Source organism: Pollicipes pollicipes, unplaced genomic scaffold (assembly GCF_011947565.3).
Source record: "Pollicipes pollicipes isolate AB1234 unplaced genomic scaffold, Ppol_2.1 Scaffold_3087;HRSCAF=3621_pilon_pilon_pilon, whole genome shotgun sequence".
In the NCBI taxonomy this organism is placed as follows: Eukaryota; Metazoa; Arthropoda; class Thecostraca; order Pollicipedomorpha; family Pollicipedidae; genus Pollicipes; species Pollicipes pollicipes.
In genome coordinates this window covers 21,138,942-21,150,850 of record NW_023596225.1, presented here as the reverse complement: position 1 = coordinate 21,150,850, position 11,909 = coordinate 21,138,942, and positions in this window count along the sequence as shown.

Here is an 11,909-nt window from a genome sequence, read left to right as displayed (position 1 = left end):
TATCTCTCTCTCTCTCTCTCTCTCTCTCTCTCTCTCTCTCTCTCTCTCTCTCTCTCTCTCTCTCTCTCTCTCAGGGAGAATTTATCGCTAGGCCACGTTTAGATATTTCTGGTTTCAATGACGAGAACTAGAGCGTGAGTGGCAGGATTGAGTAGCCATGGAAGCAAGCGAATCATCTCCAAAAACTGCAACCCTTGAACCATTGCCCCATTCATGTAAAGGACCTCATACTTCACATTGAGACATTTGAAATATGCATGCCTGTGTTCAAATTTATCATATGGGAGTGGATTATTCATCCGTTGTCACTTTATTTGGCGAATATATATGTTTTCGGGTTACATAGGTTGGTGGCTAAGCACTACTTCACATAATTTTATGTGACCTAGAGCTTTAAATGCAAGGTAAGTACTTAAGAGAATTACGAAGAGCACACCAACAATGGCAGGGTAGTCAAACGCATGACATGTAATTTTATTTTCAGTTTCTGTCAACTGTTAACCATTTGGCCAGGACAGCACTCCACCAAAGGCACCCAGACGCAATTCGCTCAATTTTGTATGCAATGCCAGTTGCTAAGAGCCTGAGATTGCATGCCAGAAAGTTAGTCGTGGAGCCCACAACATTGGAGACGAGGAATAAAAGCTTTTTAGTGGATTAGCATGGGAAAAGGTATATAACACAGTTCTAATTTTTGAACATTCAATGTATCAGATACACTGGCTTTGAGAACATAGCAATTTCATGACACTAACGTTGTTGGGATGCACGAATATTGAGACAAAACTTTATGGCCAGGAGGAACCGCTACTCTGTGCTTAGTGTCATGTTTATTTTATGTTTGATGACGCAGCCTTCCACCAATATGATTTAGAATGGCATCTGCAACGCTTGCAGTAATCCTGGAGCGGTTAGCTGGAAAATGGAATAAGTACTATAAATTTCCATCTAACATTTTTGTGACTGCCTTTAGTGGTGATCGGTGGGCTCACCAGCATCAGAATGCGCATGCCAAAAAAATGTTGGTAGTATGAGCACATGAGATGTGGGGACGATACAATCCATTTATTGAACAGCCCATGCATTATCAACGTGCTCGAAACACTCAAGGAAATGGGGTAATTGTTCATCAAAGCCCAAGGGCACAAATGACCTCAGAAGTCGGTACGCCCTAAAGTCCAATCATCAACATCACCAAAGTCAAATGCTTGCAAATAATAGCTGATGCTCACCGAAAGGACTCTGGTAGCTCCCAGGCAATGCCGATTCTGCTTCGGAATCGTCGTAAATTTCTTTATTTCTTTGACCCTGCTGCAGGTCAAGCATCCATGTCAGAATGTGATACTGCTCAGTGTAACACTGAAAAATAAGCTTAAGCTAAATGTTTAATCTAAATGTGTGTTGGCGCTGGTGTAAGCTGTGACCATGTTTCTACAGCAGATTAGGCTATCGTTGGTTTGTAGCTGAAATTTGTGCTTTCAATTCAACAGATACACCATGACTGTGCGAACAACTGGCCTTTATGAAACAAACCAATGTGCTTTTGCAAAACTATCCACATATTGGTATATTTGTAGGTCTGTAGTTTGTTGTGCTTGTTGTGGGTTTCTGCTTTATGCAACACATTTTTTTACAGCCTACACATAGAAACTTACATCCTACAATACAAATGTACAACAAAAAACTGTTTTTAGGGGAGAGGCTACTGACGAACGATACGAAGGCTTAGCCTGGGCACAACCTTGCCACTCCTCCCCTCAAGCTCTCAAACAGCATCTCACCACCTCAATCACACACACGGCACAAAGCGCACGATCACGTGGACAAAACTCTCATGTGTAGCATAAGACGGTAACAACGGAAGTCATCGGCACGCTACACAAAAGGACCAGCCCGAAACACCCAACGGGCTTCCTTCCGTACCAAACTCCGTCCCATGGAAGTCTATCACGGAACTGCCTTGATGCCTAGCTCACATAGCTTCTCGATCGCATTAACATGTACGCCGGCCCGGACTGTGCCTTTTTGAAGAACACTTGTCCACCTCCGGTGTACGTGGTGTGAACCCTGTTCAGCTTCTTGCGGCCAGAAGACTACAGCAAGTCTCCCTTCGCAAGGCTGTCAAGCTTCCATTAAGAACAATTTCTTACCTCGCAGCTCACACCTACGCGCCACTGTAAGATCATGGAGATTCTGCTGTCCTGGACGCACAAACTGGACAATCACCCTGCTGTTTGGCCCAGGAGTCGATGTGGGCGGTCGATGTCGCGCTCGTCCATTCGAATATCCGGGAAGCTTTGGTTGATGGTGCTAACGACGAGGCCGCCGACGTCCTCCTAGACCCCAGCGCCACCACCGCCCCTGCAAAGCCGGTTCCGGTCAGGGACGCCAGGGGCGCTACAGATTGCCCAGGGCGCCTCCCCGTTCCACTCCGCTCGGGGAGCGACCGCGGGGTCATCCGCGCGCCGCAGGGCCAGCTCCAGGCAGCGCGCGTATCTCGTCGTCATGCGCCCACCAGATAGAACGAGACAATGCAATCTGGAGACTATCTCAGCTCTCTCCATGTTGTCTCACAGAACCTTCATCTCCTTAGCTCTCAGCACCTCCGTCTGAAGAGCTTCGATAAGGTTGTCTTTCTTTTAAGGCTATTAATCTAAAACGTGGCGCTCGAAATCTCTGAGGCAATCCCTAAAGAACTCGAACTGTGCGTGGAAGTCATTCTAAAAATCATTCAGCTACTGTGCCAAGGTAGTTGATACCCAATCTTCAGACCTTTCCAGACTGGTATACATGTACTCGCTTAGCGCTGTTGGAGGGCCAGGACTGCGCGTAGCCCCAGCGGAACGGTCATGGGCACCGCGTTTGCTCGCTGAAGCAGAATCGCCGGACTCCGATCTGTCATGCTTACCCCGTCCTTCGTTTCCGTCTGTCTGCGAATCTTGCCATCTCACCAGTTCGCTCCCAGATAATCTCTCAGACATCGGAGGTGCCTCCATTCGTGCGCTGTTGTCGGCGTTCCTGCCCGGATCGCCGCACTTTCCAGACATGCTTCACCAGGTTTGTCATTTCTGTGCTAATCTCCTCAATAATTTCCCCAGTGGTCTGGCTCAGTGTTATTAACGTGGGGCCTGAATGAGTCCTTTGTTTGCAGGCAACGTCGTCAGCGTCCGCTTTATTTGACAAGTCCGCAAAAAATTACCTCGGGGCGCCTGGTCCTGGGAAATCTTTGCAGTACCCGAGCGTTATCTCCCATTTCCGAGATCTCAAACGGATTTTTCCATGAGATGTTCTGAGGCGGCGCTAATTCGACAGCTTTGTTTTGAATTCTGATGACTTACACAGAGGCAGACGGAGTGGGTTCCGGTCGAACCGGCCAACGCAGGCCGCGACGGACGGTGGCTGCCGAATGCTGAACGCCCGACAGGGTTCATGGCTACATTTTTTTATACTATACTGCTCAACCATTGTCATTTACCATGGCCCAATCGTGATGAAATGTTGAATTATGATGGCACCTGCAGTTAGTATATTACATATTTTTTCGCAACTGGCAAGGTCGGTTATTAAAATTCAGCGTAATTTTTGCATTTTTCATTAAATGATGCAAATTTGTACGCATTTTTGTGAAGCTTTGGTGTTTGCCTGTGAGGACAGGAGCACTAACTCACCTTCACAGCCATTATATGACGACAGAGTTCATGACCTCAGCCCAGGTCATGACCTACTTTAAGAAGAGCCCTAAAGCTCCCATGTCACTCAAACGCACTCAAGTGCACTTATGGATAGGAAGACTTAGTGTCTGTAGGCAGCAAGCCATGACTCGATGGGAGATGCCCTTTTAAGCAACTGAACGAGTATCTCGTCAATACCACTTCAGAGCCCTACATCGCCACCGCTCTGATATCCTTCTGTGCGGTCCTGGGACGACTTCTTGGCATCGACCCAGACGATGGATGGCTCCATCAGCACGATGCGGCACCGCACATGACACGGGCTACACTGTTTTGGTTCAGGAACCCTTTCACTGGAAGGTACATTAGCTTAGGACCGCCGTGCTGTGGCTTCTCAATTCCCCGACCTTTCGTCCCTGGCTTCATGCTGTTTGAATACCTTGAAGAACGTTTACGCAGACAAGGCCGGTTGAATTTTAAAAAGCTGAATCATAGGTCATTGCCGTTTGCAATCGACTGTCTGCATTAGGTGCAGCAGCTGCGCCTTCTGGGCGCCAGGGGCACATCTGGAGCCACCTTTTGTTGTCCCGATTTTAATGACCATCGCTGTCACTGATTAGACCCTGCCCTAGACATTAATAGAATTTACCTAGAATTCATTAATTTGCAAGCAGAGTACCACCATAGTCCAGACGGTGCGAGAGAGAGAGGAGAGAGAGGAGAGAGGAGATATGAGACGAGAGAGACGAGAGGAGAGAGATGATGAGAGATGATGGTTGAGAGGATGATGAGGGAGACGAGAAGGAGATGACGAGAGGAGAGAGAGATGTAGAGAGATTGAGCTGATGATGAGGAAGAGAGAGATGAGAGGAGAGAGAGAGGAGAGGAGAGATATATATATATAATATATATATTATATACACATATCTTCTATATCATGTATACATATATCTTCCTGCTATCGACGAGGAATACATGGGATATATTTTATCTGCACTACCATGCACTTTTAAAGGCCGCCGCATGTTGCCGTCAAATGTTCTTTGTTTTACTCGAGATGCTAGCGATGAACAACTTGTCAAATTTTTGCAGACTTGCCATACATGAAGGAGTTGGCATGATAAAACTAGAAGGCTCCTACAGGATGCTATTTGGTATAGAATAAACATGGTAACAATAGTGTCGTGTTCAGATATCTTGTGCAACAAAGAGTAAGAAACTTGTGTTGCCTTTTTTGTGCAGAATTCCCGCTATGCTACCTTCCATTAAGGGGCTCGCAAAAGTATTGGGGGCATGGGAGCTAGAGTCAGCATGGCCCCTTTTGCTCAGGCCCACTGTGAACATATAAGGTGCCGCCAATGCAGGTAGCCTATATTGCCAGCGGCTGCTGGATTAAGGTTCTGAACGGCTAAGCTCAAGGTGAAAAACGGCTGGGCTGACTGCGAAGAACGGCTGAACTGACGGAGAAGAACGACTGAAATGACGGTGAAGAATGGCTGAGCAGCCTTAACAGCTCAGCTGAGTGAGCTGGAAATACGCGCAGAAACAAAGCCCAGCTAGGCGATGCCGGTCTGGTGACAGAGATTGCGCATGTTGTCATTTCAGCGACCAGGGAGGTTTCGTTGAAACGGGCGCCTGAAATGGCTGCGTATCTCATGGACGCTGGACAAGACCATATTAATTTTCTTAACAGGCCGAACGAAGAACAACGTACAGGTCGCCACGTGCAGAGATTCTTCGAAACACGTATCCATGAACTAGATGGTCCAGAAGGGGCTGAGCCTTACCAACTTTCCAAAAGTTTTAAATTAACCCCATTGGCTTTGATTGCAGGAACGTCATTATTACCCCCACTTCCCCTCCACCCAACTTGGGAGATTTTTCACTACCCATGTCTGGATATTTTGTTGCAAATGGTCTTGCACGCTAACGAGGTGTTCGTAGAAATACTAACGAGCCGCTGATGAGCCGCGCGCGAGCATCTCATTGCACACATCATCTGTCACCAGGCATGTTCTTGCCTCACTGTACTTCTGAAGCGTCTCGGCTCTTGGACAGCGTTGCTGGTTGGCGACGCTAGTCAGCACAACCGAGGTAAATGTCACTTAACTCCCTTCGCTAACGAGATGTTCCCTGAAACGCTAACGAGCCTGATGAGCCCTGCGCTCGCACGTCTTTACACAATCACCTGACACACAATATGCGCCTCAGTGTGCTTCTGGAGTGTCACTTCACTTCGACAACGCTGCTGGTTGGGATCGCAAGTCCAAGTAATAGAGGTAGCTGTCACTTAGTACAGGCTCTGGAGGGGTCAATTTGACAGATACCCTTCGAATATGTATTATTCCAGAATTATTTCCGAACAGCAAGGCGTAGCTGACCCAAACTTTGCATAGCTGTAGGCATCAAATAATGGATCTTTTGTTAGGACAAATCGCCTGTACCTTGCAAGGTCGCTGGCCTATGGCAGGTCGAAATCAGGATTGACTGTCAGTGAAGGTCATTTCTAGGGAAACGTTCAATCTGATTTGACAGCAGTGCTAGACAAAGCCATATATATCTGAGATAGTTTCTTGGGCAATACACTAACTAAGTTTGGAAATACAATGAATTCCATTGATTTTGGGTCGGGTATGAAGGTCAGATAGAGGTCAATACTACACTGCTTTTTGTTGAAGAGCTTGCGTTATGGGGTGCATTTGTGCTCATTTCGAATGAACTAACGACAGGAAATGCAACAGACATGTTTCATGGACTTTGAATGTCAGATCAGGCCATTGACCTAGCTTAATTCCTGTCAACATTTTGTTCTGATGAGCATACCGCCTAACCCTGACACTAACACTTCGCAGCTTTTTGGTCAGCTTGATTTTTTAAAGGTCAAACGGTCACTGACCTCTGATGAATACCATTGACCTTTGCTTAGAAACAGACAACTTGGTTCACGGTGGTTGCACGAGGAAATCTGGGGGCACTTTGAACACCAATCCGGAGTTTGACCTTGTTTGACCCTAGTATCAGGATTTAGGAACCTCAAATTTTGACGTGAGTGAGTTCACGTACAGGTTACCGCACCCTGTAAAATTGGAGTAGTTAGCTATCTCAGTTTCCGAGACCTCAAGGGAAGTGGGGGGGGGGGGGGGGGAATTTACCACCTACGCAAGCCAAACGTATTCAAGCGCCCACCCGGGCGCGTGCTGAATGAAGTGTTCCAAATTTGCATGAGATTTTGGGATGAAATAATCACTTTGAAGATCAGTCTGTGCTGTGCACAGTCCTGCCCTTCTGAATTCCTAAAAGCATCTGTTTCCTGGGCTACACTCACGCAAAGATATGCTGACTATTTCAATGTAAGTTGCACATGCATGACGAGATAAAAATGTGGTTTTAAACCTGCTACACCTTAGGGCATGTATTTTTAAGGTTAATGCAAACATAATCGTCGAGCTCTTCAGATCTGGCTTTCGTGACCACGAACGCCAGCTAATGGACGCCAAGTACCCTTAACTGATGAATTATGGGCATTTAATAGCTGTCAATCAATGTTCAGAAGGCTGTACATGTTCCAGTCAAGATTGGTTACATTGTTTAGAGTACTTTTGACCAGTAATGCCCATTTCTTACTATGGGATGAAAGAGAATCGATGACGGTGGGGGCAGGATTACATGCGCCTGAGTGGTCAACCACCGAGCCTTAGCCCGCGCAGGGACCCCTCTGCAGGGTAAGAGCCGGGCGTCCGGACGGGGTCCCCGCCAGGGGGCCTCTCGACCCGCTCTTGGCTGCCGCGTGTGGCCAACGCTGAAAAAGCGAGGCGTCGCGAAGACGCAGGATGAAGCAAGAAAGGGAATAAGATGATCGGATGTCCAATCGCAAATAATATTTTGTGGTACACAGCACCAGAAGTTGGACATGGTTGCTAGTTATTATGGAACCAAGCTGTAATCGAATTACTGAAGAATGGCGTCATCTTGGAGGATATGGATACATGTACACATATTACACTAACGGATACATAGGCAAGAAGTTCAACGGTACACTAACAATGGCTCAGAACGATATTGGGCTCAGTAAACGCTTCCAGTACCGCTATAGCTCCCTCTCGGGAGATGGGAGTACTATAAATGAGTGTTAAGGTATCACTTTTGCATGACTAGTTTGGTAGCACCTCAACGTCATACAAACGTTCCATGATGGAAGCAAATAATGGCATGTTGAATATATATATATATACTAAAAAGAGAAGCTGTGTTTTCTAGAGTCAGCTTTTACACTTCATATTATACCAAAAGATAAAGGTGAGCTTGCCAGCATGTCCGAGGCTTGCTTCAATATTTTCGATTTTTCCCTTTACTTTCATTCCCTTTTGTATTCCGTTTAACTCCCGAAAACGAGGAATAGCGGAGCGATATGATATAATTGATGCCTTTTGCTACATTTTGATAGCATTGCTACCTTTTCATGAACACTTAAATTTTACGCTGCTCCGTCATTTTGTTTCTTTAGAATGATCACTAATTCCAGAATGGTTGCTCTCCCAATCAACCCAAAATCGTTCACCATGGTCGTAACATATAAATGCTTCGAGCTGCGGGGTTTCCGAAATCTGGGTATGAGGATACTCTTTATTCAGACAATCATGGCATATAATGCAGCAAGAACAGCTGTCGTCATATGCATAACAGACACCTCATTCCAATTTTATATTTCAGAGTTAGCTGTTTCAAAAAGATACGGTCTCCCATATCTTCAGGCATTCACCAGTACTATTAAGTGTGACTTCTTAACGGACGTTTTATTCGGGTCGGTATGTAAAAACTTACGTAGTGCTGACGCTGTGCGGTCGCGGCCTGCTGCAGCCCGGCAGGTCAAGTCGCGGGTCGCGCCCCATGCGACATCACGTGAATGACCTGGCCCGCCACGCTGGGCCCGAGGCGCAGGCTCCCGTTCGAGCACGCGCTCAGGTGGCGTGCAGAGCATCGGTTATTAGCTGAGATGGGAGCAATGTAAGTCGAAGTGACCGTTGTGTTACAAGGCTGGGCAGAGCCGCGGTTGGGAGCGACCATACGCGCTGTGGAGAGGATTTCCCACTCCGCTCGGTGCGGATCTCAGATGCTTGGTATGCATCGGATGCAGTGCCTCACAACCATATCTTGTGGAAAAATGATCGTGTGGCGCGCCGCAAGTTAACAAAAGGTCCGTATATTGACGACATCCAATCTCAGGCAACGCGCTGTGTAAACACGCCGCCTCCTCCGCTCTGCAATCGCGTCCCCGTGCTCCACCGTGTCTCACTCAGCAGTTGTCTGCCTCTACCATTGCACGCCGTCAATGGACACTGGCAATGGACACTGATCAGGGACACCGTGCTACGGTATAACGAAGCTTAACACTCCATAGAACCATGGCACATACGTGCGACGGAACGTCACAATGCGGACTCCGCTCCGTTGGTCGTGTCTGATTCATAGCATGACTATTAGCGTATGTTATCCCAATGGTGGATGATGCTGTGGCAGCGTAAAACACTGAACATGTTCAGCTAAATGCTAAACATAAAAAATGGTTAGCGTCATTACGTGTTAACATCATAATGATAAGAGTAAATGAATATAAAGTGGTATTAATAAAAGCTAAAGGAAGTGCCAGGAGAAAATGTTCATAACCGCCACACTGCGTGAGTGGGTATTAACAGCCGATCCCACGCATGTGCGTGTCTGTGTGTGTCTGAATCAAGCACATTGTTTTGCTTGTGCCATGACCTACTGAGTTATGCCGAGGCGGTGGCATATGTTGTGTCCTTCATTTATTAATATAAACCAAGGAATCACGTGGTAAAATGCACACCACAGAACCTTACCCAATTTTTTTGCTCAATGTACATGGTTTATTTAAAAAAACACCAACCTAAATCAGTGGCAGGCAATTCGGTAATAATATTCCAATTCCAGCAAATGATATTGGCCTTCTATGCTCCACCTCACCTTGATCTGGTTACATGCTAATGAAGCGTCAAGCAGAAAGCAGCCCCACGCATCTGCACGTGCCTTATACCCCCCCCCCCCACACTTCCAGCAACAGCTGTGCCCCCTTCCAACAACAGCTGTGTCCTCCCCCCCCCCCCCCCTCCCGAACCTCCCTGGGCCAGCTGCGCCGCCGGCGTGCAGAAATGTAATAAAGAATAATCGTCTCTTGAGCGTCGCATCTGTACAGATCTGTCACGATCAGCTGACGCTAACGGCATCCGTCGTCAACGAAATGCATGAAATTTGGCACGGTATATGCATTAGACAGCGCAGGAACTCCAGGTTATCCTGATGATGATAATGCCTTGTATTTTAGTTTTACTTCACTCGGGCAGGAAGCACGGTAATGAAAATCCTATTTGGCTGTGGAACTGCGCACATCCAGGCGTTATTTGATTTCACCATGGGGTGGTGGGAAGAGGCTACAATGCTCGTGAAGCTGACTTGCCACGTGAAGATAGCGGTAGCCCCCACATCAGGCCACAAATGTCTTGTTATACACCTCGGTAAGTTTTTGTTCTGGGAAGGCAGTGCTTGGCAATCAAACACTATTCATGAGCACAGTGTTGATATGATTTGATAACGCATGGGGTTCTCTAGAAGTCAACTTCGTACAGAAAGCCAACTCGTATACTGATTTACAAGATAATCAATCTTGAATCGACTCATTTCACCTTCACGTTGGCTTTATTTGATTCAGATCAACTCTTTGCAGGAGGGGCAATGATTCGATTCATGATTCACAAGTACTTTTTATACGAAAGAATCCCACTCACCTTCGAATAATAAAAGAAACTGATGGGGTTTCTCAGTTGTTGATAGATGCATTTTGAATCTAACACAGGTCTGCTGCGCATACTCCAGGCGTTCCAAACGAGGGGGAGATGGGTGAGGGAGGAGGATGCGCAAGCGGTGTCAAAATGTAGTTGATGACTTGAGGGTGATGCCGCCACGAAGCAAGCATCCCACATAGATGGAGTGCTGGGGTACGATAAAATGCTGGTGGTGTAAGTCTGTGATTTAATTCGTTTCGCCCAATTCCAGTTACTACGCTGCTACTTTCTGAACTTAAAAACTCCTTACACGATATTTATGCACGCGAGGTTCTTTATTATGCACAAACGTAAGGAAATGGTTCACAGATGCCAGTGTAGGCCCGTGATGACAAGCTGATGGCGACGTCCCAACGCGTCTGCCTTCTCTCCACAACGCGGACACTGTTGAAGGTCACATCTGCCTCAATTGGAAAACGGTACCTTCGTTTAAAATTTGTTTATCAGTATCTTCCTGAACACGTGTTCATTGTGACTGCACGCCTTTCGATATTCAGCTTTTCATCTTGGGCAAATGTCATCCTACTCTTTAACTTTGCGTCTTTGGGACCACAGAAGCTCGCTCTACACGTCTGTCAAGATTTGAAGTACCCAGAATGCGTCAGTCCCCTGACGTGAAGCCTTCATGTAATATGCTTCTATATGGGAACTATGTTCTCGTCAGCGGACATTGGCGAGCTAATCGTACGTTGGCGAGCTTTCTTACCACGTCCAGCTCATCCATCGGACTGAGTATTGATGTGGAAGGAGGGGGAAGCAGAGGGACTAATTTCGATAGAAATGGCTTCGATGGGGGCAGAGTAGACGCCCCAATTTTAGTAGCAGGCTATTTGTAGGTATACTCACAAAGGCGTACCGGTTCTGGGCTAACTGTTAATTGGGCGATACGCGCTTATTACGTACGTTATTAAGTGCATTTCCGAGGAGCATTATTCACGTAGATAAGATCGCAGCAATAGTCATAGCCTTATTCCTTGGAGAAAAAACATGAAAATGGTGCGTTGATACAGATGCGTTGATACTTCGGCAACATGCGTTTACCGAGACAAATAGTAGAACCGAATTCAAAATGGTCTGCCGATGATTCTACTAAATTTTTCAAGTTTTAAAAAGCGAGCTACAGTTGCTTCAGGACAGTAACATTGCTGGGGTTAAACAAGGGGCGATTCCCAGCCATTACTACAATACAGCGCATATACATCTAACTAAGAATTAGAATACGGGAAGGTACGTGCACATGCAAACGAATTCAAGTCAACAGGCATCACGCATCACGCTTCATTCAAACATGCTAGCGAGTTGAAGTAAACAGGCGTAACACATCACGCACCAGCTATACATGCAGGCGATTTCAATCAAACAGGCATCGCGCATCACGCGT